General features: G+C 39.7%; 1 protein-coding gene across 7 annotated transcripts in view; it reads left to right on the top strand.

Annotated features, from left to right (window-relative positions):
- Nucleotides 1-26,649, top strand: part of CSGALNACT1 (chondroitin sulfate N-acetylgalactosaminyltransferase 1) — a 262,123-nt gene that overhangs the window by 75,776 nt on the left and 159,698 nt on the right. For 6 of the 7 annotated variants that reach the window (XM_040498390.1, XM_040498138.1, XM_040498209.1 and 3 more), the window contains one exon: nucleotides 417-510. The gene's annotated coding sequence lies outside the window, so the exon portion shown is untranslated. Of the gene's footprint in view, nucleotides 1-55; nucleotides 154-416; nucleotides 511-26,649 lie in introns of those variants that run through there. The other variant, XM_040442911.1, reaches the window with a different exon arrangement.

The following is a 26,649-nucleotide window of genomic DNA, read 5'->3' as shown; positions in this document are numbered from 1 at the left end:
TCCAGGCTGAGCGAGTTCAGAAGCAGCGCGTGGGCAGCGGGCACGTTTCTTTCTGGCGAGATTTGCGTTTTGGGGAAAGGTTCCTTCTCAAGTCGGTGTGACTCTACTGTGCTTTCACACACGCTTCTACGGAGCTTTCGCCTTATTTAAACCGTGTGTGTGTGTGTGTGTGTGTGTGTGTGTGTGTGCGCGCGCGCGCGTGTGTGAACAAATATTTTGTATTTTACCCATTAAAATAGGGAGGGGAAAATACCATCCTGCATTTTGGGGCCATACTGGAATGAATTGTATTTTACATCCTAAATAATTTAAATTTCTACCATTTTGTAATATCGCCTACAGCTGAGACATGGAAAATCACAAGGGCTACTACTTCTTATTTTTATTTTATCTGATTTTATTTTTTTATGTTTTAGATTCCTTTCCATTTCAAGAAGAGAAGCCAAGGTATTTTTACGCAGAGGAGGAATGATGTAGTTTCATCCTAACCTTCTTTTCTTATACTTACAGGTAAGTGAGTCTCTTTGTCATAAATTACTTAACAAATGAACTTTGGTATGGTCTGAGTTGTATTCAGTATTCTGGTGGTGTTTGAAATGTGTTAAATTTCATTTTACTGTCAATAGTTTGATTAACAACAAATTATTATTTTAAGATATGAATACTTTTTCAAAGTAATTCAGTTATTTGGCTGCCTTGAATCTTTTTGTTCACTTTGTAAAGCCTGTAATCTACATTTAATGTTACCAACTTCCTTAGAATTTATCTCTTCTCACAGTGGCAAATGACTTAAGCCAATAATGTACTTAGAAGAACTACATAATTCTTCTTAAAAAATATTCACTTGAATGGGAACATTTGTTCTCCTTTTGGGAGTTGTGATAGAGTATTAAGCTTTCTCAAATATTTAGCCTGTAATCAAATTGGCACTGTAATTTTGACCATGCTGCAGAATATTTATTTAGACAAAATGGTTTAGGAAATTGAAGAATGATCTTGTTCTCTAACTTAGAACACCTCCGGGGTGTTTGGGGAAGTTTGGAGACTAGTACCCTAATGGATTGTATCGTTGGTTTTGGTCTGGGGACAAATGTCAAGGTTGGGAATGTTGTTTAAGTTCTGCTCTTACAACCAGTGATTTTGAGTATCTCTGCGATAAGATATTTTATTACATTTGTCAACACTAAACTTTAAAAAAAGCAAGAACCTTAAGGACATCATTAATGTTGAAATGCAACAGTCTGAAATCTGAAGTGTATACAAACCATTTGTAGTATTCTTTAGAAATGGCTCAATAGGGGCGCCTGGGTGGCACAGTCGGTTAAGCGTCCGGCTTCAGCCAGGTCACGATCTCGCGGTCCGTGAGTTCGAGCCCCGTGTCAGGCTCTGGGCTGATGGCTCGGAGCCTGGAGCCTGTTTCTGATTCTGTGTCTCCCTCTCTCTCTGCCCCTCCCCCGTTCATCCTCTGTCTCTCTCTTTCCCAAAAATAAAAAAAAAAATTAAAAAAAAAAAAAAAAAAAAAAAAAAAAAAAGAAATGGCTCAATAGCCATAAAAGTAAAAATAGTAAGTTGTGCTTAGCATATACAGATGTTCAAGAAGTTCCACTCACCTTTCCTGTTGATTTAACAAATTTCTGTGGAGGTTTTGTTCAGAATTTGTAACACTGATTGAAATGAAAGAATGGAAGTCCAAGCATTTGATTTGATTTTACATTAATGAACTGCTTTGCACTAAAACAATGGAATATGTGGATTGTAAAAGGGATTGTATCTGAGTTACTAATAATAGAAAAATAAAAACAAGCTTGGCCAGAAGTTAATAATACACAAATAATCAAAGAATATTGATTCTTTGATTCAAATCAAAGTGATCAAAGTGGCTAAGAGGCCTAAGTGATTCAGGGCCAATGAGGGATATATGAAATTATTCTTATATTTGGTCTTTTGATGTTTAATGTTTTTTTTAAAAAGTTTACTTATGTATTTTGAGGGAGAGAGAGAGTGAGAGTGCGTGTGAGTGTGTGTGCACAAGTGGGGGAGGGGCAAAGAGAGAGGGAGAGAGAGGATTTCAAGCAAGTCCCACACTCAGCCCAGAGCCTGACACAGGGCTCGATCTCACAAACTGTGAGATCATGACTTGAGCAGAAATCAGGAGTCGACACTTAACTTGACTGAGCCATCCAGGCGCCCCATGATGTTTAATGTTTTTGAGGATGACTTGGATGATGTTAGAAGAGAACAGTGTCAGTAGAACACCACGTAGACCCTAATTATTAAAATGTTGAGATAGTAGTAGGAAAGAGCCAAAGTAAACTTTACAAAATAGAGAAGCAGTGAAAAGCTGATTAAGGTCTGCTTGGGCAAATGTGAAATTATAGGATGTTTGTGCTCTAGTATGAAGCTATGAGAGCAGCAAGACAGGAAGAATGCTTGGGTGACCAGAGGGCAGGCTGTAGCCCGAGCTGGGTTTTGGTGGTGGTCACAGTGCTGTGGATCTCTGCTCAGAGATGTTGACGTCCAGGAGCTGAGGCTGAAAACCAGACTTCAGGAATTGCTCCTTACAGAATGAGGCCTTTATAGACTCAGAGACTTGAATGTCCTTTAGCAGTAGACCTTCCCCAGACTTGCAAGAAACAAACATGTAATTTGGGAAAAGAGTGATTGGGTTGTGTTCTCCCTCCGGTCTGCAGACATGCTACACCAATGCCTGGTGACCATGGAGTCCAAGCAGGGACAGTGGACTGTTTGATTCAGATATTTAACAGCATTAGGCCATAAAAAGTTTGCAGTAAGGATGTCCTGGTGTCGTAACCATATCCTTCACAGAGCCTGTTGCCCCACCATCCCTTCTCAGTCGGTTGTTGCCCACCATGTTTTCACCCTACTCTGTGCCCTGTTGCTGTTTCCTGTCTCTCCCTACCCAGAAGTGTGTCCACATTGCCACACATGCTAATTCCTCTTTTCCTGACAAGGGAAAGGTGTGCTGCTGTCTCCAAGTGCTCCTGGTCACACGCTTACCATCTCCACCTTCTGCTCCTCACCTGCCTGACCTTCCCCCACTCACTGTGAGCGCTGGAAGCTGTGTTGGTCTTCATACTCTTCTTTATACCTGCAATACTTTTTTAAAAAAAAAATTTATTTATTTAGAGAGAGACAGACCAAGTGGAGGAGGGACAGAGAGAGGGAGAGAGAGAGAGAATCCCAAGCAGGCTCTGCACTCTCAGCGAGGAGCCCGATGTAGGGCTTGAACCCATGAACTGCGAGATCATGACCTGAGCTGAACCCAGGAGTTGGACACTCAATGGACTGAGCCAGCCAGGCACCCCTCTGCCTGCAATACTTTTGACCTTGCCACCCACCCGAGGAACGTCTTACCCTTCAGCAGCAATTCCTACAGTGAGCATTCCTGTACAGGCATCACCAGCACTCACGGAAAGCTCCTATGAGGCCCTAGAAGAAGGGAGTGGGAGGATGAGTGAGTGAATGGAAAAGTGAACAAAGGGATGTCCTTGTCTTGAGGGTAGCTCCTCTGGCTCCCTAGCCCCTTGCCTGTGCTTCTGCACTGGCGCATGTCATTGCATTATCGCTACTGTTTGTACCAGGGTCTCTTGGACTCCTCTCTGAGCAGAGCACAGGCCTTTCTGTTCTCATTTTGGTGGTCAGTTAGTTCCTTGGGGAGTGTCTGGGGAATAGAAACTCTCTTTGTGTAGACAAATAATGTTGTAGGTCTTTTGCAGTTCTGGGAACCCATGAAATGTGATTACCAGGTAACATAAAATGGTAGCTAATTCAGTCTTTATTGGGAATGAAGTAGGTATTATAAGTAAATACTAGTATAAAATATAATATAGTAACTTGGAACATTGCTCATATTTGAAAAACCAGAGAATTAAGCAGAGAAGTTTGTATTTTATGAATTTTTGGATATCTTTTCAACTTTTAAAATATTTCCATCTAATGGAATGAAGTGTGACACAAAGTCAGTAAGCTTTTAATGAGTGTCAGTTTTTGCTGCTACAATTTTAATTTATACTCCTGAGCCACAATTTGTTTTCAGCAGACGAAGCTTCTCCAGGCAAGCAAGGGCCAGGAGATTCACATTGGCACCAGAATGGGTATCCAGTGATGCATGCCTTCTAGTGCGTTTTCATTTCTTTCTATTGATTGACACTTAATTAGACCTTGTTTTTCTGTCTTTTCTATTCTCTTTTGGGCTCTGCTTATTGAGATTCCCTTTTCTTTGAGTTAGTTTCTCTCTTCCAAGCCTGTGCTTCAGCCTCTCACAATCCCTGCCTGGTTCTGCCGTCTCCTATCTGCAGAGCCTTCTTCCTCTGTGCCCATCTGACTCCCTTCCTTCTGTAGGACTCAGCTCTGGAGAGGGAGTGGTTGGGCCACTGTGCCTGTCTATCACCTTCTTTTTCCCACTGTTTACAGCTGCTTACCACTTAGGTGTCTGTCCCGTGGCCATCATGGTCCTCACAGGAGGCAGGGCTCTGCATTTTTAGTGTTTAGCATATGTTTGTTCTTACTCATATTCCCCAACAAATGTTTGGATGAATTTCTGGTATCAAAAACCCTCATCAGAACCTACTGACATCAGGATTTTAATTTGCTGAGTGCTTCATGGTATCTTTCCTTTACCACCTTCTTTCATTTTAACGTTTGTATTTTCTATGCTAACATGGAGATTAGATGGTGAGGGATTTGGAGCCAGGTGTTCTCACTCCAGCACCAGTGCCTACTTAGTTAAATTGTTTAAAATGTAAGTCAGAGAGGTTGGATGCAACCCATGTACCCATTCACAGATAGGTGGGTAAATAAGATGCGGAATATATGCATGCAATGGAATAGTATTCAGCCTTAAAAAGGAAAGAAGTTTGGACACATGCTGCAACACGGGTGAACCGTGAGGACATGACGTGAAGTGAAATAAGCCAGTAACAGAAAAAATAAAAGACAAAATATTATATGACTCAGCTTATAAGAGGTATCTGGAGTCTTTAAATTCATAAAGACAAGAAGAGGAATGGTTGCTGCCGGGGAGGGGGCGAGGGGAGAACATAGTGTTGTCTAATTGGTACAGAGTTTCGATTTTGCAAGATGAAGACTGTTGGGGATTGGTTGAACAGCAATGTGAATGTATTAAATACTCCTGAACTGTATACTTAAATATCATTGGGATTGTAAATATTATATGTATTTTATCAAAATTAAAAATAACAAAAAGTCAAAGACCTTGCTTTTAAAAAAGATAATTAATCATTTAAAAGTAAAAACAAAATTGAAAGGAATTTCTTTGGGGACTTTTCCTTCCTTAAGCTTTATTTTTCATTTGGGCAGATCTTTAAATCACTTTTTATTTAAAAATGTATTCTGTAATAAAAACAAACTGGATTTACATTGATAAGACCTTTGGGATTTACTTTTAGACCTTGTTATTCCTTTTCTTATTTTTGCCTATATTTGCAGTTAAAATCTGATTCAAAATTATCCACTTCCTCACCTGTTTTTCTTCAGTAAAGAGAATAGGATCTTATTGCTCATCCAGAAAAACTTGTATGACATTTAAAAAATTACTTTTATGATTAAGGGAAGAAATATTTGTTCTGTCATGAGCAGAGGGCATGACAGACTCCAGGCTTTGATTTGATTGCTCATAAGGAGCCAGCTACTTCAGTCATTTTTTTTTTTTTTCCATCACACTAATGGACCTTTTATGTGGAAAATCATGACTCTAAAACTGTAAATAACACTCTGGTGCTTGAAAGAGCACAATTTCAAAATGTTCAGCTGACACCTACGAAGCAGTTCTTTTACTTGAAGGTTCTGACCCAGTGTGTAATATCTTTCCTGAAGAATATAAAATGAAACTTGAATCTCGTCAGCCTGTGAACATGTTTGTTGAGATGGGATGGCAAGGATCTGATGGGGCTATGTGTAAAGGTTTGAGGGAAAGGGGGGGATGAAAATTAGAGGTGAAGGTGGGCAAAAGAAAGAATTATCACCTTCTGGAAACGTTTAGCTCGATTGTTACTTAGTTTTTTAAAGTGCTTATTTATTTATTTAGAGAGAGAAGGAGCGTGAGAACACGAACGGGGAGAAGGGTAGAGAGAGAAGGAGTGAGAGAATTCCAAACAGGCTCCACGCTCACTATGGAGCCTGATGCAGGGCTTTATGCCGGGCTTGATGCCATGACTGTAAGTTTATGACCTGGGCTGAAGTCAAGAGTCAGTCACCTAACTGACTGAGCGCCCCAAAGATTTTTTAACATTACTGACATGATTCTATGATCAGAGCCACCAGAAAGCACTAAATTCATCTCTACTATTAGGAAACCATCTAATCCAAGTTGATACTTTAAATTTTTTTCTAAAGCTCTTTAAAAATATGTGGTAATTAGAAGTATTAATATTTACACTTAAACCTTTTAATAAAGAGTTGCATATTTTCAGCTCAGCAAACATAAGAGACTTACTACAAGTTAGACTTTAAATACACTTTGTGGTTATGAAGTGTCAATTTTTGGATTGGAATCCAGTGTCTGGTGAAGGTATCAGTCCTCTGCAGGAAAAATGAGAAAAGTCAGGTGATGTTTTCAAAGAGCTAATATTCTAAGAGAATAATCTTTAGTTTGAGGCTCTGGTCTTTTTTCTTATGTATTAATATTTAAAATATCTATTCTTTTAGAATGTAATGATAATTAATATTTAAAATTCTATTTCTTGACAAATTAAAATATTGGATATTATTTAGGATTCTTGGTTGCAAGAAACAGGAAAGACATATATTGGAAGAATGTCTCAGTATTAATAGAAGAATCAAAATCTCAAATATAAGAAAAGCTTGCAGCCAGGGCTGATTGTATCATTAAATGTGTTTTTCTTTTTAAAGTTTATTTATTCATTTTGCGGGAGAGAGATGGAGAGAGAAAGAGCAAGCAGGGGAGGGGCAGAGAGAGAGGAGAGGAAGAGAATCCCATGATTCGGGGCTCGAACTCACGAACTGTGAGATCGTGACTTGAGTGGAAATCAAGGGTCAGACGCTTAACTGACCGAGCCACCCAGGTGCCCCTAAATGTGTTTTCTAAGTTTATAGAAAATGTGAATAGCCACCTAATCCTGAGCCTGTGGGATATATGCCAAGGAACAGTCTTGATAGAAGGGGAAAAAAAGGATTAAATTAAAATTAAATTAAACGCCATCATATGATTTACAACATTTGACTTTTAGGATATTTTTTTGCAGGCAAGTGAAATATAATACTTACCTACAGTCTTGGAAAATTGTCCTAATTTGAATTCTGACCTAAAGTTGGAACAGAAGCTGTACTTGGGCATGGATTAGCTGGCCGCATGAGGGTCAGGTGTGTTGTTCTTGTGTTATATCATCACGTAAGTCTTCTTCCCCTGAAGTCGTTGTTGTGGGTTTTGGTCTCATTGTTATTGCTCGTTTCACTGTAATTTGATACATGACATCTTAACTATTATTTTTAGTACATGGAAAGCCAGATTATGGATATCACTGTGACCTGACCTCTCTCCATCCTTTGACTCTTTGGCCGCTGTCCTTGAAACTCTCGCTTCTCTTGGTTTATATAACGTTAACAATACTTGCTTACAGTTTTCTCCCTCTTTTCTGGTTGTTCCTTCCTAATCTCCTTCCTGTCGCCCATATATTAATGTTCCTTTGCATTCTGTACTCTCTCCTCTTAGTCTGTACCTCTGTGTAGTTTCTTCTGGTCTAGATGGCGAACTTCCATCCATTTATTTCCAGCTGGTTATTTCCAAACCAAAGCTGGTTATTTCCAGCTTTGTTCCCCCGGCTCACACTATTCTGTGCTGCAGACTCCTTGCCATTCCTACTGCATACCCCACCAGGGCCCTCTACTCCTTGTCCCCAGTTGAGCTGATTAAGTTAGAGCCAGGTGGTGAGGATCCTGTTTCCTGCCTCTCCCCAACTAGGTTGCTACCCTAAACAAGTCAACACTTTTCTAACTTGGACCCATTATAAACAAACATAAGTAGTAAATAACTACCAAGTTGTGGATGAAAATGAGACTGTGCACACATCACTGAATTTCTTGTAATAAAGTTGCCAGATGAATTCACATTCTCAGCAGTATTGCAAACTGGTATGTACCTCCTTCCAAATAGATGATGCTGCAGAACCCCTGTATTCTGTTGTTCTAGGAGCCAGTGGCAAAGGCATGAATACCTCTACATTGAAAGAGAGATCCTTAGAAGGGAAGTCCTGTCCAAACTTGGATCAGATAATGCCACCATTATCAAGGGGCATGGCTTTCTTTGTGTCGTCCCTCTCGAGAGGCAAAATTTTAAACTCTCAACACAAGCAGTAGACTTCCAGCTATGATTTGTTTCATACTCGTACTTCATATGTGACTAGCATTTCAAATATGCAACAACAAAAAGCCATAGGCAGGGTACTCAGCTGGTGATAACAAAGATATTAATATAATACTACCCTCAATATGTAGTAGCCAGTGAGAACTTATCACAGACGTTATTATTATTTCTATAGATCATTATTTGATCCTGAGTAATGTGAAAATAAGGTTCATCTAAGCAAACTTAAAAAAAATCCAGTAACTCATGTCCTTCCAGAATATTACCTAAGTACAAATACTACCCATACACATTTCCATTTCTTATAGTATGCCAGTGCACTCAGAAAATTTGCTAAGTGTCTTCTATGCACTAGGCAGGATTCTAGGAGTTGGAAATACAGAAGTGAACAAGAGATAAGAACCCCTGCCCTCATGAAGTTTTTCCTCTGGATCTAGGAGTCTGAACATTTGGCAAGATAACTGGTTTTTGACATTTCCATTTTCTTCCAAGGTTTATTTACTATTATAAATCCCATCTCCTTTTGATCACAAAGTCTTGGATTGTTAGAGCTGAAAGAAATGACTTAACTGCTCTATGCATGGCATGAATTCTGGGCAGGTGGGCAGGGGTCCTAAATCGTAGTTGTACTTGACCATATGACCTTGAATGATTTCTTTACATCTCTGAGTCTCAGTTTCCTCACCTGTTAAACAAGGACTGGATTTAAATCTTATTCAAGAATGGTAGTTGATGGGTGTTTGGAATGTTTGAGAAGGCATTTTGGTTGACACAATGACTGAGTGGGCCCAGGAATGCTAAGTAACTTTCATGTCACAGACAAGCCTAGCCCAGGCCACAGAGCTTATGAGAGCTGAGATGGGAGCAGTACCAGCAGTCTTTTCAGGACCCCATGACATTGCATTCTTTTCAGGATTGTCTAGGGAGAAGTGATCCCTGATTTCTGTTCATTTGGAATAGGCTGGGTAAGGCAGTGGATGTGCCTTTGAGGGGAAAGCTGTCTGCCAAGATCCTCTACTCTGAAGTCCTCAGACTGGGTAGAACAGGGAGCTTCTAGTTCTCATTCTAAAGCTAAGTAGATTTTCAAAATATCCCCTGATTTTTATCAGGAAAGTCTTTTTAGAGTTGAAGCTCAAATACATAAAATTATGTCAATTAGAGTTAATTTCTACTAGAATCTAGTTAATTTGTGTAGCTATTGTTATCTTGTTATGCAAAGATACAAACATTATTACAACCCTGATTTTGAGGAGACTTATGGCATCCAAAGCCTAAAGTGAATAATGCCAAAATACTTTACAAATCATTAATCCATAGAAAATAAGCAGCTTGTGGAGAGAATAGTATGTGAACCAAACCAAAAAGGTTACGTAAGGAAATCTTATCAAATAAACAGTGTAGTTAAATAGCTCTTCTTTTATTCACTGGTAAGCTGGTGTAGTGTAATACTGTCCAAGAGGTAAAAATCAGGCCTCTCTAGCTGAGAAGTATCATAAATGAAAGAAGGAATTTTCATCTTTTGCCAATTAGGTTGAAATGGCATCTCTGCCTACTTTCTGTGTCTGGTGAAATTATAATCTTTCTCCTTATGGTTATTGGACCCTTACCTTGCCCTTATGGCATAAATTTGGTTGGCCAAATGCTAGAGAAGGATTATGAAACATCTTACAAAGAATCTTTTACCTTTACATTGTTTCCCAAACTGTGTATCAAGGTACTCCAGGGCACCAAAGGGAATCCACAATTGTGCTTTGGAATTTTTTACATTTTCAAATAAAGGGTGCTAGACATCTCTTGGCCGTCATGCAAACTGCTAGCTCAAGGTAGTTCATACTTTCAACATTAGATTGAGCTATGCTCCTTTTGATGATATCACATCTTTGGGAAACTGCATTTTCAGCAGTTACTCTGATAAGAAGCAATTGCTACACAAAATGGGGTGGTGGTGCCTAATCTGATCCCCAGTTTGCAAAACAGTGCAGTGCCCAAGAGATGCACACCTCCCATTGTTAAGTAATGTGGTTAAGAATGCTATAAAACTGTTATTTTTCTTTCAATGTATCATATTCTTAAACAGTTACTAAGTTATTAGGATATAAATACTCATAAACTAGTGGACCTAACTGATTAATGAAAAAAAAACTGTTAGCCCTTTCTTTTAAGTCAAGGGGTGTTAGAAAAGTTAATGAGACGTGAATGGCACCCTGAACTGAGAAAGTTAAACCTTGGACCTAAACACCTTGGTGAATCTCCAAATAGGGCAGAAGTCAAGAAAGTTTCTTTATCACAGAGCAGGTATCTGGAAAAAAAGATCCGCTCCCTGGGCCACCTCTTTGAGCAGTCACAGGGGCGGCCACAGCTGCTGGGTCCTGATAAAAGGGCCAGGACTGCCAGATGGTCCACTCCCCACTTGGTGTGGCCACTGCCATCTCCGTTTCTGGAGAGTTCAAATAGGGTGGGAAGAATGACTGATATGCATAGTGAACACAGCCTAAGGCTAAAGATATATTATCATATTGTCTGAATTTTTTTTTTATTAGGAACTTAGGAATGTGGGCTCTTCTGAATAATTCACCCTACTACAGAATATAATAAGCATTTTATATAAAATCAGTGACAGTTCCTACAGTTCCCTTTCAGGCCTTAAATTCATTAGTCTATCCAATTGAGGCTGACCATAATATAAAGATCAGAAGGGAGCCTCGGCATGAGCCAGACATCTTGACTGTACAAAAAATCTAAGAATGTTAATTTTGTTAGGGGCAAATACTTGACTGACAGGTATCAAAACACAGGGATAAAAGTTGGAAGTGTTCAGAGTAGCATCCTAGGTGGAGAAAAGAAGGGAGATAGGAACTTCATCACCTGGTTCTAAACTAATCTCTGGGCAGAGACAGTTTTCAATGGTTACTCTTCCTTATACTCCAGCCCTGAGGGCAGGAACACAAACAACTTTTGAAAGGAGTATTTTTGTCAGACTGTCATTTTAGGAAACCTCTAGAGACAGTTAATGGAGGACAATTACATTAGACCAGCACTTCCCAAAGTGTTAGTTACCCAGATTACTAGTGCTGTGGGATGCTTTTCAAAAGGAAAATTTTTGGTGACCAGATAAGCTTGGAAAATGTACTCCTTTCTTGTAGGGTACAATGTACTGTGGCCTATTAAAGATTCTGGGAGTTCTAAAGTAAAGTAATGTTTAATATGACTTCCTGATTCCTGGCTTTCTTTTCCACAGAACCCTTTTCCAGCATGACATTTCTTAACCTTTTTAAGAATAGTGTCCCACTAACCAGCCTTTTAGAGGCACTGCCCATGGATGAAAACCTGATTCCAAGTTAGACTTGCATCTCACTAGCTGTCACAAACTAAGCCAGCATTTCCCAGCCTTCGATCTGGGGCTGAAAAGAAATGCAGATGCCCCAGCCCATCACTGGAGTTTCTGATTCTGTGTGTCAGGGCTGCTGCCAGTTGTCTGCATTTCTGAGAAGCTCTGCAGGTGGTCTTGGATTTTCTAGAGGTTGAGAGTCTCTCTACTTGGAAGAACTTTCTAAGTTCCAATTCTTTTCACTAAAGCTGCAGTAGGTGTCTCCACAAGACTTTTTGATGTTGGGCATGTTTCCTAAAGGGAATTGATTTTCATGTTGAAAGAAAACCGATGTGCTGCTGTGGCTCGGAGTTTCTCAGCCTCTGGGCCTCTCCCTGCTGTCCTGTGTCTGGGCGCTGGCGCTGCTTTGCTCCTGGAGGCCACTGGGGAGGGGGGGTTGGGAAGTGGTAAAGAACAGGACCATTGAGGGTCTGTTCCTGAGCTCCTCAAGCAAGGTGCTGTTCAGACTGGAGCTCTGCTTTGTCGATAAGCTGGTAATTTGGTAATGTAGAGGTTGATTCTCTTGGAGAGAGGTTCTTTGTCACGGATCTTCTCATCTTACATCTCATGGCCTAGCATTCTCTAGAATCTCTGTTCCTCCCTGTGATACCACCAGAAGCAAGGCAGGAAATAGCTTAGTAAGACTAGTGGGTTTTAATGGTAACCAGTCAGGGAATTAATACAGGGATAGTGAAGTGGTATCATGTAGCCACAGGCATCTTTGGCAGATTTTTCCACTAAAGAGAACGAAAGTGCCCAGGTGAGAACATAGGGTGCTGGTACCAAGTCAGAATCTACTGGATCTACCTACTCTGAAGGTGGTGTGGGAAAAGCCCCATAACTGCATGTTTAATCAGAAGAAGGATAATCAAGCTTCTCACATGGTACATGAGGTGCTTTCATGAGGTCCCTTTGTGCTTTACCTTCTTCAGTCACATGTGGTCCTTAGCCTTGCCACAGAAATGATGTCAGTAGTTACTGGAGAGTGTAAACTCACATGGAAAGCAGCCCTCTTCCTGCTAACTTAGAGCTCTTACCAGTGTGTGTTCTCTCTTTGTAGTGGTCTGGAGTGATTCCCTGAAGGATAGGCCAGAAGAAACACACACCAGGTTCTGCAGTATTCCAAGCACTATGTAGTCTATTTTACATATATAATTCCCTCATCATTCCTTCCAACAGCCTTTGAAAGTACTTCTTACTAATTCTTTAAATAAAGTTGAGACACAGAGGCTCAGAGAGATTAAATAAGTTGTCTGAGGGTACACAGCTAGAGAATGTGGGGGGCTAGAATCCAGATCTGTTGATTCCAAAGTCCACTTTGATGTCCCCCCCAGCCCCAGCCCACTGTCCGTTGGCCGTGGTGCCATCACACTTGCTTCTGAATATCTTCTTTGCATTGAACTCGATAACAAGCTCTTAAAAAAGAAAACAGAGATGACTTAGAACGCTTTATTCCTAGCTATGTATTGCCACAGCCATGGAACTGAGAATGTCACCAGTCATTCTGGGACACACTGTGACAGAAAGGAATATGGTAGCAGAAGATTCATTCATTTTTCTCTGAGTGTAGTTAGATTATACTTCTTTTGATTTTATAAATAGTTGGTTTTGAATAAGCAGTTAATAGTGTTCACTGGCAGTGTGTTTTATGTCCAAAATTTAGTGGCATTAGCTAGAATTTTATAATGGCATAAATTTCCAGGAGGAAATAGAATATCACCATGGGATATATAGCTAACATTAGTAAAATAAATATTAATCCAAGGTTAACTGTTAGTCTAAACTTTTTCTTAATTCAAAATCCAAGCTAAGCCTTACTTTGTCAAAAAGCTTTATTTCAGCTCAGCTTGAAATTCTAATGTGAAAATCACCATAGACTTACAAAAATCCAGCACAAATAATATTAACTGTCTTCATAACTTAATTACAGAATACCCAATACCATTGCCCAGGAGGCACATGACCATAAGCTTCCAGGTTTAGAGATCACACATTTCTCAAATGTTAGCTTTGGATGGTGATCATTTAATTTGACTCTCACGTTCCACAGATGAAAAAAAGTACTGTGGTGAGTGATCTTTTCAAAAGTCATAAAGCTGGTGGGTGGCACACAGGGCTTCTTATTTTGTTACCAGAGATAGTATTGCCCCTCACTGGAAAGTTTTTAAGAAACACTTTAGCCAGACCTATTAATGTAGCAGACTATTAGGCTTGGCCCAGTTTGTGTTTCTTATGGGTCATTTAATCATAACTAAGCAATATAAACATACCCCAAAAGCTGTGGGCCGCAGAGAGTGACAGTTATCAGTGTTGGGCCTCATTGGTTTGAGTTCTCTCAAATCCAGAGTAAGAGCAGGTGGCCAACAGAATTTGGAAGGCTTTGAAATTTTATTTCAGTCGCTCAGTTACCGCAGAGCAATCATTGGTTCTTTGTTGGCAGTTTCAAACCGAATGTGGAGGGTGTGTGGCTTGTGTAGTACAAGGTAGCAGGAAGGTGACTGGAGAGTTGAAATAAGCTGAAACCGAATGCCTGCAAGTGAACATCATCCCAAGCAAGCCCTATAATCAAAGTAATTGGATGTATAGTGATTGATAATTTTAGTGAAAGCTGAATGCAGTTCTCTGCTATTATGTTGTTCTGAATCACACTTGCTTATTATTATCAGAAAGGACTGAGGCATTTGGTAGCTTGACTAGTTTTGGGAAAAGGTCACTTAGACTGAAATCAAATCATCTTACTTTTATTTTAATGTCAGAGGCTGGTGTGATACTGTATATACTTCATGGTTTTTGCATTGGGTTCAGTGTAGCTCAGAATTTTTTCTCCGAAGTATGTGTGTTTTTGTCCATGTCTTCTGGCCATGGTCTAATCTGGCTATATTGGTCTACCCTGGTCACTAGGACTTCCAGCTGAGAAATCTTTTGAGGCATCTCAACAACAGTAGCTGTTAGAATGGCTGCCCTTCTCTAGAGTGAACTTAGTAGTTTAGACTCTTCCTACTACAAAAGATAGAAACTCAGTTCATACCAGCTCAAGCAAAAAAGGGTACAGGGGCAGCTGGCTTCTGGGATTCCTTGATCCAGGAATTAGAATTAGATCTTTTGGCTCTGTTCTTTGTGTTGCCTTCATTTTTAGGTAGTGAGGAAAGGCTATAGTATCTCTGGATTTAAGCCTAGCTGAAGAGTGAGCATGATTCTCCATCCCTTTTTTTCTGTCTCATTGTATCTAGTGTTTGGTCATTATAATAATAATTTGATATCTATATCTATATCTATCTATATACATATATATATAATTTTTTTTGAAGTTTATTTATTTTGAGAGAGAGAGAGAGAGAGAGTGTGCGAGCATGTGGGGGAAGGGCAAAGATAAAGAGGGAGAGAGAATCCCAAGCAGGCTCCATGCTATCACCACAGAGCATGATGCAGGGCTGGATCCCATGAACCATGAAATCATGACCTGAGCCAAGATCAAGAGTTGGGTGCTTAACTGACTGAGCCACCTAGGCACTCCTGTATATAATTTTTAATTGAAATATAGTTCACATAATAAGTTTCAGATGTAGAACATAATGATTTGACAATGATATGCATAATGAAATGCTCACCATGATAAGTGTAGTTACTCTGTGTGACCATACAAAGTTATTACAATATTATTGACTATATTCCCTGTGCTGTACTTTTCATCCTTGTGACTTACTTATTTTATAATTGGAAGTTTGTACCTCTGCATCCCCTCCCCCTATTTCACCTGTCCCTTTACTCCCCTTTGTAAATCACCAATTTATTCTCTGAATTTATAAGTCTATTTCTGCTTTGTTGTTGTTTATTTTTTTTTGTTCATTTGTTTTTAGATTCTACATATAAGTGAAATCCAGTGGAATTTGTCTTTGTTGACTTATTTCACTTAGCATAATATTCTGCAGGTCCATCAATGTTGTGAATGGCAAGATCTCATTCTTTTATTTATTTTTTTTTTTAGGATTTTTTTTTAACGTTTATTTATTTTTGAGACAGAGAGAAACAGAGAATGAACGGGGGAGGGTCAGAGAGAGAGGGAGACACAGCATCTGAAGCAGGCTCCAGGTTCTGAGCTGTGAGCACAGAGCCCAATGCAGGGCTCGAACCCACGAACCGTGAGATCATGACCTGAGCCGAAGTCAGATGCTCAACTGACTGAGCCACTCAGGCGCCCCATGATCTCATTCTTTTTTAAGGATGAGAATATTCCATTATATATATACATAAACATCACATTTTCTTTATGCAGTCGTCTGTTGATGGATACTCAAATTGCTTCTGTATCTTGGCTGTTATAGATAATGCTGCAATAAACATGGGGGTGCCTATGTCTTTTTGAATTAATGTTTTAATTTTCTTTTTAATTTTCCCAAAAGTGGAATTACTGGGTTATATGGTATTTCTGTTTGTTTTTTTTTTTGAGGAACCTCCGTACTGGTTTCCAGAATGTTGTACCAATTTATAATCCCACCGACAGTGCATGAGGGTTCTCTTTTCCTTCTCTCTCAATATTTCCAGCAAATTCCAAGACCGACTTTCATCAGCTTTGATTGGGTCACATGTCCATCCCTGAACCAGGGGAATGAATTACTCAACTGGCCAGGTCTTGGTTTTGTGTATCACTCCTAAAGACAGATGATTTCTTTCACACAAGAACTAGAGAAAAGGTTGGTTTTAGTAAATACTCTCAGGCTCTTTAAATGAAAATGTCAAGACTTTGAGGGGAATTAAGAAAAAGAGGCACATTATATTCTTCCACGTGCACATTATAGTGTTGCTAACGTGCATTACAGGTTTTGAAAGGTCTAAGAGTCAGTCTTTCAATAAAAGTATTGATTTTTTTCCCCACTATTTCTTCTTTTGGTTTCTCTAAATCATCTGTGAAAACTTTAATCATGTTCTTCTATTATGCTATCATTCACCAGGACAGTATGCAAAATCCCAATAAATGGGGATGTATAGTCAGCTGTGATGCCTGGTTACAGCCATGGCCTCTTGAGGGAGGGCCGGGTGACTGGAAACTTATATTTTAGAGCCTGATTTTCTGTCCCAGAATTTTCAGGATTCATTTGGGTAAGACAAATAGCTCAAACCGTGCCGGGCTGGTAGATAATTATCACAATGTTATTTTGAGGCTTTTGCATCTGATTTTTTTTCCTGTTAAAAACTAAGACAAATAATTTTCTTAGTTATTGGAAAAATCAGAATAAAGTTCTGAATCCTTTGAAATGATGGCGAGCTCACCATTCTTGAGTATGTACCATAGCAGTGTTCTGTCTGTTTAGAGATCAGTTTCACCACACCATGACAATAACTCATTTTTATTCTCAGCTTTATGGGCCTTGGGTTCCTGAAAGTGAAATTATGAGTGTATATTAGCATACTGTTGATACTCAGTGGCTGGTGTATTTTCTATATTTATTTTATCAGTTAGAGAAGCATCAGACTTCAGTAAAAATCTTTTCTCTTTATATACTGACAGGTTTTTAAATCTGGAAACAAAAAAGATACAAAAGAATTTGTATGCCACCATTGATTTCTTGCAGAATTCTGCCTCAAGTTAATAAAAAAGAATCTAACTTTGGGACTGCAAGGAGCTGTTCTCTGAACTTTTGTCCTTAGTTTCACCTGATAGCCAAATGGGCGAGAGAGGCTATCAGGCTTCCATAGGATGATATTGAAACTCTGAGGCAGGCCTCTGCCTGCTATTATATCTGCCCTTAGACGCCCCCCCCCGCCATCCCACCCCAGGCCGGGATGCTTCTATGACTTTCTTTTTATACTTGGTCCTCAGCAGGTTTACTACGATGGGCTTCGGCATGTTTGCTTTATATTTCCCCTAACTGTGGTTCACTCAGCTTGCTGGCTGTGTGGCTCAAGACCTTGAATCAGTTTCGGCAGACTCCTGGTGACGGTCTTTGTGGCTGCTGTTGCCTCCTCTTTTCTCCTTTTGGGGCTCCAGTCACACGTTATGTTCGCACTTTGATCTGTGCTTCCTATGCCACTTAAGCTCTTTTGTGCGTTTTCAGGTCTGTTTTTCCCTCTCTGCTTCTGTTTGGATATATTCTACTGACATCTCTTTTCATTTCATTTCATTTCATTTCATTTCATTTCATTTCATTTCATTTCATTTCATGTATTTATTTTTTTAAGTTTATTTATTTATTTTGAGAGATACAGGGACAGTGTGAATGAGGGGGGGCAGAACAAGAGAGAGGGAGAGAATCCCAAGCAGGCTCTGCACTGTCAGTGGGGAACCCAGTGCAGGTCTTGAACTTACGAAACCATGAGATCCTGACCTGAGCCAAAACCAAGAGTCGGACGCCTAACTGAACCAGGCAGGGGTCCCTCTTTCACTTTAGAAAACCCCTCTTGTACTGTGTCTAATTTGCTGTTAAACACATGTATTGAATTATTAATTTCAATTATTATGTAGATTATATATAGATTCTAGATATCAGGTAAATTATCTTTCATCTACTTTATTCAACATAGTAATTGTAATTATATTAAAATTCCTTTTTGATCATTGTAATATCTAGATCACCTGTGGGTCAATATGGTATCCAGTTTTTCTTAGTTTTTGGTCATCCATTCTTGTTTCATGTCATGCTTTGTAATTTTTTATTAAGTACCTGACATTGTATATGAAAAATGGTGGTGTTTCTGGATGCTGTGCTCTTCCTCCAGGGGAGATTTTTTTTTTTTCTGGTGGACAGTAGAATAAAGCTGTTCATCTAGATGCAGTCAACAATTATGATGATAGGGGTGGAGTTTCAGGCTGCTCTGTTTCTGTTTACCTGACTCCTAAGGCAAAGCCCATTGAGGGTCTTACCTGAAAGCCAGGGTTCCTTGTCCATGTTAGACCCTAAACTAGTTCCAAGCAGAGTGGGATTGACAAAAACTTCTTAGCTTTTCAGCTTTCAGCTTTGTGCTTGTCTTCTCCTTTTTCAACTCGTGTTTTTGGATTTCTCAAGTGCCTTGAATGCAAAGGCTGAGTAGTGTAATTTTGGTTCACGTTCTTGAGGTTCCCCTTTTCTCTGGGATCTTGGCTGCTCAAGTCCTGACTGTAGTGGTGGTCTGAACTCCAGGTTGTGTCTCTTTGACCCAGGGAGACTGCTCCCACCTGTGGGCTGCAGCTGTCTGCTCACCTCTTCTCCCCCTCGCCCTTCTCCCTCCTCCTCCTCCTCCTCCCCCTCCTCCTCCTCCTCCTCCTTTTCCTGCTTCTTCTCCTCTCCCTCCTTCTCCTTCTTCTTTTCCTCTCCCTACCCCTGCTTCTTCATTTTTAGTTCAGCTTTTGTAGTTGCTTTCAGTGGGAGAGACTTAGTGTGATATTGCCATTCCATTTTAGTTATTTTACAATACAAGTGTTCTCATGAATGCAATATGTATTCAGGCAATATGTATGAAAATATTGTTTATTCAAAACAAAGTTTTACTTCAAGAAAAGAGAATATCCAAATTTTATAACTGTTTTTAGGTAAAAAAAACTCTGGTGGTTGTCAGAAGTAGGGGTTAGGGGGAGAATGAAATGGGCAAAAGGAGTCAAAAGGTACGGATTTTCACTTATAAAACAAGCCACAGGCATATAGAGTACAGAATGGTGACTGTAATTAATAATACCATATTGCATATTTGAAAGTCACTAGGAGAGTAGGTATTAAAAGTTCTCACCACAGGAAAAAAAAACTGTAGCTACGTATAGTGACAGATGTTAAATAGACCTATTGTGATCATTTCACAATATATATAAATACCAAATCATTATATTGTACACCAGAAACTAATATAGTGTTATGTCTGTTATACCAATAAAAAATTTGAGAAGGAAAATAGCTTTAGGATTTAAGAAAAAGTAGAAAATATACATGAGATCTTGGTGAATACCTTTTAAAAGTGTATTCTCAAAGTTCAGAGACCAAATTTCTTGCTGGCTTTTTCTTTAAGAATAGTTGGAAAGTGGGGCACCTGGGTGGCTCAGTCAGTTAAGCATCTGACTTCAGCTCGGGTTTGTGCTCATGGTTCCTGAGTTTGAGCCCCCTGTTGGGCTCTGTGCTGACAGTGCGGAGCCTGGACCCTGCTTCAGATTCTGTGTCACCCTCTCTCTCTGACCCTCCCCTGACTTGTGCTCTGTCTGTCTGTGTCTCTCTCAAAAATAAACAAACATTAAAATAAATTTAAAAAAAGAATAGTTGAAAAGTAATCTACTGAAAAACGTATTTTTTATTGCATCAAAGTCATTGAGATCAGATTGCTAGCAAAATAAATACAACTGACTTTTGAACAATATGGGTTTGAATTGTGCAGGTCCAGTTACATATGGATATTTATCAGTAAGTGTACTGGAAATTTTTTTTGTAGATTTATAATAATTTGAAAAAAACTTGCAGACAAATTGTATAGCCTAGAAGTACCAAAAAAGTAAGAAAAAAGTTGGGTATTATTGAAAGAATATGGTATATAATACCCATAACATATAAAATATGTGTTAATTGACTATATTATTGGTAAGGCTTCTGGTCAACAGGGTATTAGTAATTATGTTGTGGGGGAGTCCAAAGTTACAGACAGATTTTTAACTGTTGGGAGGAGGAGTGGCATCCCTAACTCCCTCATTGTTCAAGGGTCAACTGTAGATAGAAAGTGGAAGAAATCACTTATAAGCATAGATACAAAAACCCTAAACAAAATATTAGCAAAATGAATCTTCTAAAGGTTAAAAAATATCACAACTTAGTTGGGTTTATTCCAGGAATTCAAAGATGGTTTGGCATAAGAAAATCTTTTTTTGTAATTTACTCATATTCACAATTTAAACCTGAAAACCATGTGTTTATCTCAACGGATGCAGGAAAGTATATAATAAAATTCAAATTCCATTCATGAAAAGCCCGTTAAAAATAGTGGAGCATTTCTAGTCTCAGGTGTACTTAACAAAAATTTTCAGCAAAAAGTATGATAATACTTAACTGTGAAACTTAAGCAAAATTTCCACTAATATCAAGAGTAAGATAAGAATGCCCATAACAATAAATTATCCAAAAAAAAATAAATAAGTCCATTTATAGTAGCATCAAAACAATAAAATACTTAGGAATAAATTTAACCAAGGAGGTGAAAGATCTATACACCAAAAACTATAAGACATTGATGAGAGAAATTGAAGAGTACACAAATAAATGGAAAGGATATTTCATGTCCATTGATGGAAAAATTAATATTGCTAAAATGTCCATATTACCCAAAACTATCTGTAGATTCAATGTAATCCCTATTAATATTCCAATGGCATTTCTTGCAGAAGTAGAAAAAAATTCTAAAACCTGTATGGAACCACAAAAGATCCTGAATAGACAAAGCAATCTGAAGAAAGAAGAACAAAGCTGGAGGCATCACACTGCTTGATTTCAAACTATATTACAAAGTTATAGTAATCAAAAACAGTATGGCATTGGTAAAACACACAGACCAATGGAATAGAATTGAAAACCCAGAAATATATATAGGCCTCACATATATAGGCAACTAGTGTTTGTCAAAGGAGTCGAGAACATTCAATGGAGAAAAGATGGTCTCTTCAATAAATGGTGCTAGAAAAGTTGGATATTAATATGACTATTATCAAAAGGACAAGAGGTACTGGTGAGATTGTGAAGAAAAGGAAATCCTAGTAGACCATTGGTGGGAATGTAAATCAGTATAACCACTATGGAAAATAGTTTGGAGGTTCCTCAAAAAATTAAAAATAGAACTGCCATATGATCCAGCAATTCTACTTCTGAATATGTATCCAGAGGAAATGAAATCACTATCTTGAAGTGATATCTGCACCCCAATGTTTATTGAAGCATTATTTACAATGGCTGAGACGTGGAAACAACCTAAGTGTTCATCTATGAATGGGTGGATAAAGAAGATGTGTGTGTGTGTGTGTGTGTGTGTGTGTGTGTGTGTGTGTGTGTGTATAATGGACTATTCAACCATAAAAAAGAAGGAAATGTTGCCATTTGCAACAACTTGGATAATCTCAAGGACGTTATGTTAAATAAAATGAGTCACACAGAGAAAGACACATATTGTATGGTCTCACTTATATGTGGTAGATTCCACAAAGAATAAAACTCACAGAAATGGAACAGACTGATGGTTGCCAGAGGTGGGGTTTGGAGGGTGGGTGACATGGGTGAAGGTAGTCAAAAGGTACAGACCTCCAGTTACAAGACAAGTAAGTTCTGGGGATATAACGTACAGCAGAGTGACAATACTGTATTATGTATTTGAAGGTTAGCGAGAGAGTAGATCTAAAAATTCTCATCACACACAAAAAATTGTAACTATGTCGGTGATGGGTATGTTAATTAAACCTAATGTGGTAATAATTTTGCAATACATACATTTATCAAATCATTGTGTTGTATACCTTAAACTTATACAATGTTATAACCAATTATATCTCAATAAAGCTGGAAAAATATAACTTTTTAGGTTAAAGTCATACACTATTTGTGTTCACTCATTAGCTTTTTCTTTATTTGTTGTTGAATATGCTAGAAACTGAATATATTGCCAGGAACTAAGTAAGCATAATTCCTCCCCTTAGGGATTGTAAGCCTAGTGGCAGAGATGGGTATTTATGTGTCTTTTTATCTTGATCTGCAGCTATGTATAATTATAAATTGTACATTTTACAGAGGAAAAGTAAAAATAAGTATTAAAAAAGAATAAAGGGTAACTTAATTTAGACTGGGGGAACGGTTTTAGAGAATGTTCCCCTTTGGGAGTGTCAACTGGGACCAGCAGACTGAAAAGGGGAAGAGCTTTCTAGAGGAAACGGCATGAGAACCAAGAATATGGTTCATTGGAAGAACTGAGAAATTGAACTGAAGAACTAAGGGTGTGTGGCTCTCAGGAGTGTAGAGGGTATATGGGGAGAGGGGGCCAAGACAGTGACATGAGATGAACTTGGAGCTGTGCTTTTTAGGCCACTCTAAGGAATTTGTGGAAAGCCACTCCAGGGTTTTGAGGAGGCAGGCTTTCCTGGTTTAAAAGTCTGGCTCTATGGATAGTGAAGTAGGAGCAGCAAGGGTAAAAGCAGGGGGGCCAGTCAGGAAGCTCTTACAGTGGGTCCAGGTAAAGAGGGTGGTGGGTTGGGCTATGATTATGACAGAGGTGGAGCAAGTAGACAGCCTTAAGATCTATTTTGGAATTAGAATGAACAGAAGGGAGTGAGCAAGAATTGGCTTCAATGGTAATACCTTGTTTTCTGGTGTAAACATCTGAATGGTTACAGGCACCATTTACTGATATGGAGGACAGAGCAGGAGGACGGTTTTGGCAGAGACATCAGGAACTTGGCTTTGGGTGTGTTAAACCAATGGCACATCTGAGCAGAGGTTAAGTAGGAAGGTGGATAAATGTGTGTGAAACCCAGCCAGTTTTAGGCAGGTTTAGGTTTAGGCAGAAGATATGAACAGCCATGAAAGTAGATAGGCTTGCCTATGACAAGAAAAACAGTAAGAGGAGTCAGTCTTTGGGGACTTCCTCGTGGAACCATCTTGTAGAGGAGCTGGCATTGACAGAGAGGGGGAAAGAGCAGGCAGACAAGAGGTTGGGGGTTTCCAGGAGAGGCTGGAGTGGAAGCCAAGAGGAAGTATTGCATAAGGAAGGAGGGAGTGATTGGCACTGTAGGTGCTGTCACTAGTCAGATGAGATGACTCAAAAGTGTCCTTGAGATTCAGCAATCAGGGCTTCAGAAAGGAAATCAGAGGTGACTTGGGGAAGAACAGTTTATTATTATTTTTTTATTGAGGCATAATTGACTTACTACATTCTATTAGTTTTAGGTGTTCCACATAATGATTTGGTGTTTGTATGTATTGTGAACTGATCACCACAATAAGCCTAGTTAACATCCCTCACCACATATAATTTTTTTTCTTGTGATGAGAACTTTTAAGATTTACTCTCAGCAACTTTCAAATATGCAGTGCAGATTTATTAACTGTAGTCACCATGCTGTACATGACATTCTCATGACTTACTTATGTTAGAACTGAAAGTTTGTACCTTTTGACCCGTATCACTTGTTTCCACTGATGGACAGATGGATAAAGAAAATATGAAACTCTCTCTCTCTCTCTCTCTCTCTCTCTCTCTCTCTCTCTCAGTGGAGTATTATTCAGCCACGAGAAAGAATGAGATCTTGCCATTTGCAACATGGATACATCTTGAGAGTATTATAAGTGAAATAGGTCAGACAAAGAAAGACAAATACTGTATGCTATCTCTTATACGTGAATCTGAGAAAAGCCCAAAGAAACAGAAACTTGCGTTCATATAGATGCAGAAAACAGATACAGATTGTTAGTTGTCAGAGGTGGGAGGTGAAGGGTGGAGGGTGGGCAACACGAAAGAAAGAATAATATGAGTGGAGAGGTGGAGGCAGGACTCAGACTGAAGAATCCAGAGATGAGAAAAGGGAGACAGGCAGGGCTGACACTGTTTCAGAAACTGGCTGGCAGGGCTAGATGGAGATGCATAACACAGTTTTGAGTCAGTATTTCCCCCACACACAGACAAATGTGAATCCATAGATACTATAAAGATAGTAGTCTGCCTCTTGTGGAATGGAATCTCTTCATTTTGTGTCTAAGAGTACAGGCAAAGCTACCCCTGAATACAGTGACTTAAATAAAAGGGTTTTTTTTGTTTTTGTTTTTTGTTTTTTTTTTTTTTCACTTAAAGTGCAGAAGTTGATGATTCATTCCAAATGCAAGAGAGACTAGGGAAACAAATGTCTTCTGACTTTGGGCACCAGGATCATAGGTGGTTGAGTCCTAAGAATAGGGAAGGTATACACGTAGTCCCAAAGCATGACGAATATCCACTGCAGTGTGTTATCCTGAAGTCCTCTCAGCTGGCAGCGTGCTGGCCTGCCTCACAAAATAGGACTGGGCTTTTGAGAGAGTTAACGTTAGAAATCATGATAAATTACAGGGTGCCTGGATGGCTCAGTCAGTTGAGTATTCGACTCTTGATTTTGGCTCAGGCCATGATTCTGGGGTAATGGGATTGAACCCCGCATTGGGTTCTGCACTGAGCATGGAACCAGCTTAAGAGTTTCTTTTTTTCTCCCTCTGCCCTTCTCCCCAGCTTGTGCTCACTCTCTCTCTCTTTAAAAAAAAAAAAGAAAAAGTAAATTAGGGGCGCCTGGGTGGCTCAGTCAGTTAAGCATCTGACTTCAACTCAGGTCGTGATCTCACAGTTTGTGAGTTCGAGCCCTGTGTTGGGCTCTGTGCTAACAGCTCAGAGCTTGGAGCCTGCTTCAGATTCTGTGTCTCCCCCTCTCTCTGCCCATCCCCCATTTATGCTGTCTCTCTCTCTCTCTCTCTCTCTCTCTCTCTCTCAGAAATAAACATAAAAAAATTACAAAACCAGAAACCTAAAAAAGGAAATTATGATAAATTATTCTAAATGTCAAGGCCTGAGTGGCCAACTAGAGGAATAGAATCCTATGTGGCATCTGTAGCCTGCATGCTGCCTTACGTCTCTGGGGTGACCTGTGCCCAACACCTGCACCTGATGCCCACAGGCTGCAGCTGATCTGGACCTGCTCCACCTGATGGCTGAGTGAAAGCAGAGTATGGCTGTGGCATCATGTTTTCCCACTGCTCCATTCAGTGCAACCATGCCTACAGGATCCACTTGTCTTGCATGCTAACTCTGTCTTTATTTTACTTTATTTAAAAAAATTTTTTTTAACGTTTTATTTATTTTTGAGACAGGGAGAGACAGAGCATGAACAGGGGAGGGTCAGAGAGAGGGAGACACAGAATCTGAAACAGGCTCCAGGCTCCGAGCTGTCAGAACAGAGCCCGACGCGGGGCTCGAACTCACAGACCGTGAGATCATGACCTGAGCCGAAGTCGGCCGCTTAACCGACTGAGCCACCCAGGCGCCCCCCAAAAAATTTTTTTTAATGTTTATTTATTGAGAGACAGAGAGAGAGACAGAGCCTGAGCATGGGAGGGGCAGAGAGAGAGGGAGACACAGAATCCAAAGCAGGCTCCAGGCTCTGAGTTGTCAGCACAGAGCCCAACATGGGGCTCGAACTTGCAAACCGTGAGATCATGACCTGAGCCAAAGTTGGATGCTTAACTGACTGAGCCACCCAGGTGCCCCTCTTTATTTTGCTTTTGAATTAACTGTGGCAGCGGGCTGGACTTCTATGATGCCAGTAGTTTTGTTCAGTTGTTGGCTGAGCATGCTTCAGGATTTGGCCATCATCTGAGCCGCCTCTCATTTTCTAGTTATAGACTCAAAGTCTTCACATCAGCATTGGCTTCAGTTTCTTACTCAAGTCAGACAGCTGGGAAGTGGCAGAGCCTGTACCCAGATTCATTCCCTGTGATTTCAAAGCCAGTGCAAGTATGTCTTACTTGCCCTTGTACTTCCATTGCCTGGCATGGTAACCCGATGTGTAGTATATGCAATAGGGTGGGCGGAGGTGTTGATTGAGATCTTTTTCTCAAGATCTTTTTCTCAAGATCTCCCCACAGCCCCAGCAGTAGAGCTAGTATCCTGTTGAGAGCAAAATTATGAGTTTTCTAGTGCCACATACAGTCTCCATTCTATTTCCAAGTGTAAGAATGGACATTGGTGTGGCCAACTTTTACCACTGGCCACTAAGAGGAGACCTGGGGGAGAGAAGGAGGTGGGCTTCTGCATACAGTCTTTGTGAATAAAAGATGCTCCTTTTCTTTCTTTCCTGAAGGAGATCAGAGAGACTAAGGGGGCCTCTGAGCTGAGGTGAAGGAGGGGGCCAAGAGGATTACTCATATAATTTTTGAGGTCCACAAGAAACAAAGACTATTTGTATGTTCCATTATTGCATGTC

This window comes from Herpailurus yagouaroundi, unplaced genomic scaffold, assembly GCF_014898765.1.
Source record: "Herpailurus yagouaroundi ecotype Mexico unplaced genomic scaffold, PumYag 28, whole genome shotgun sequence".
Taxonomy (NCBI): domain Eukaryota; kingdom Metazoa; phylum Chordata; class Mammalia; order Carnivora; family Felidae; genus Herpailurus; species Herpailurus yagouaroundi.
The sequence above is the reverse complement of the archived record's forward strand: the minus strand, read 5'-3'. Positions and strand labels throughout refer to the sequence as shown.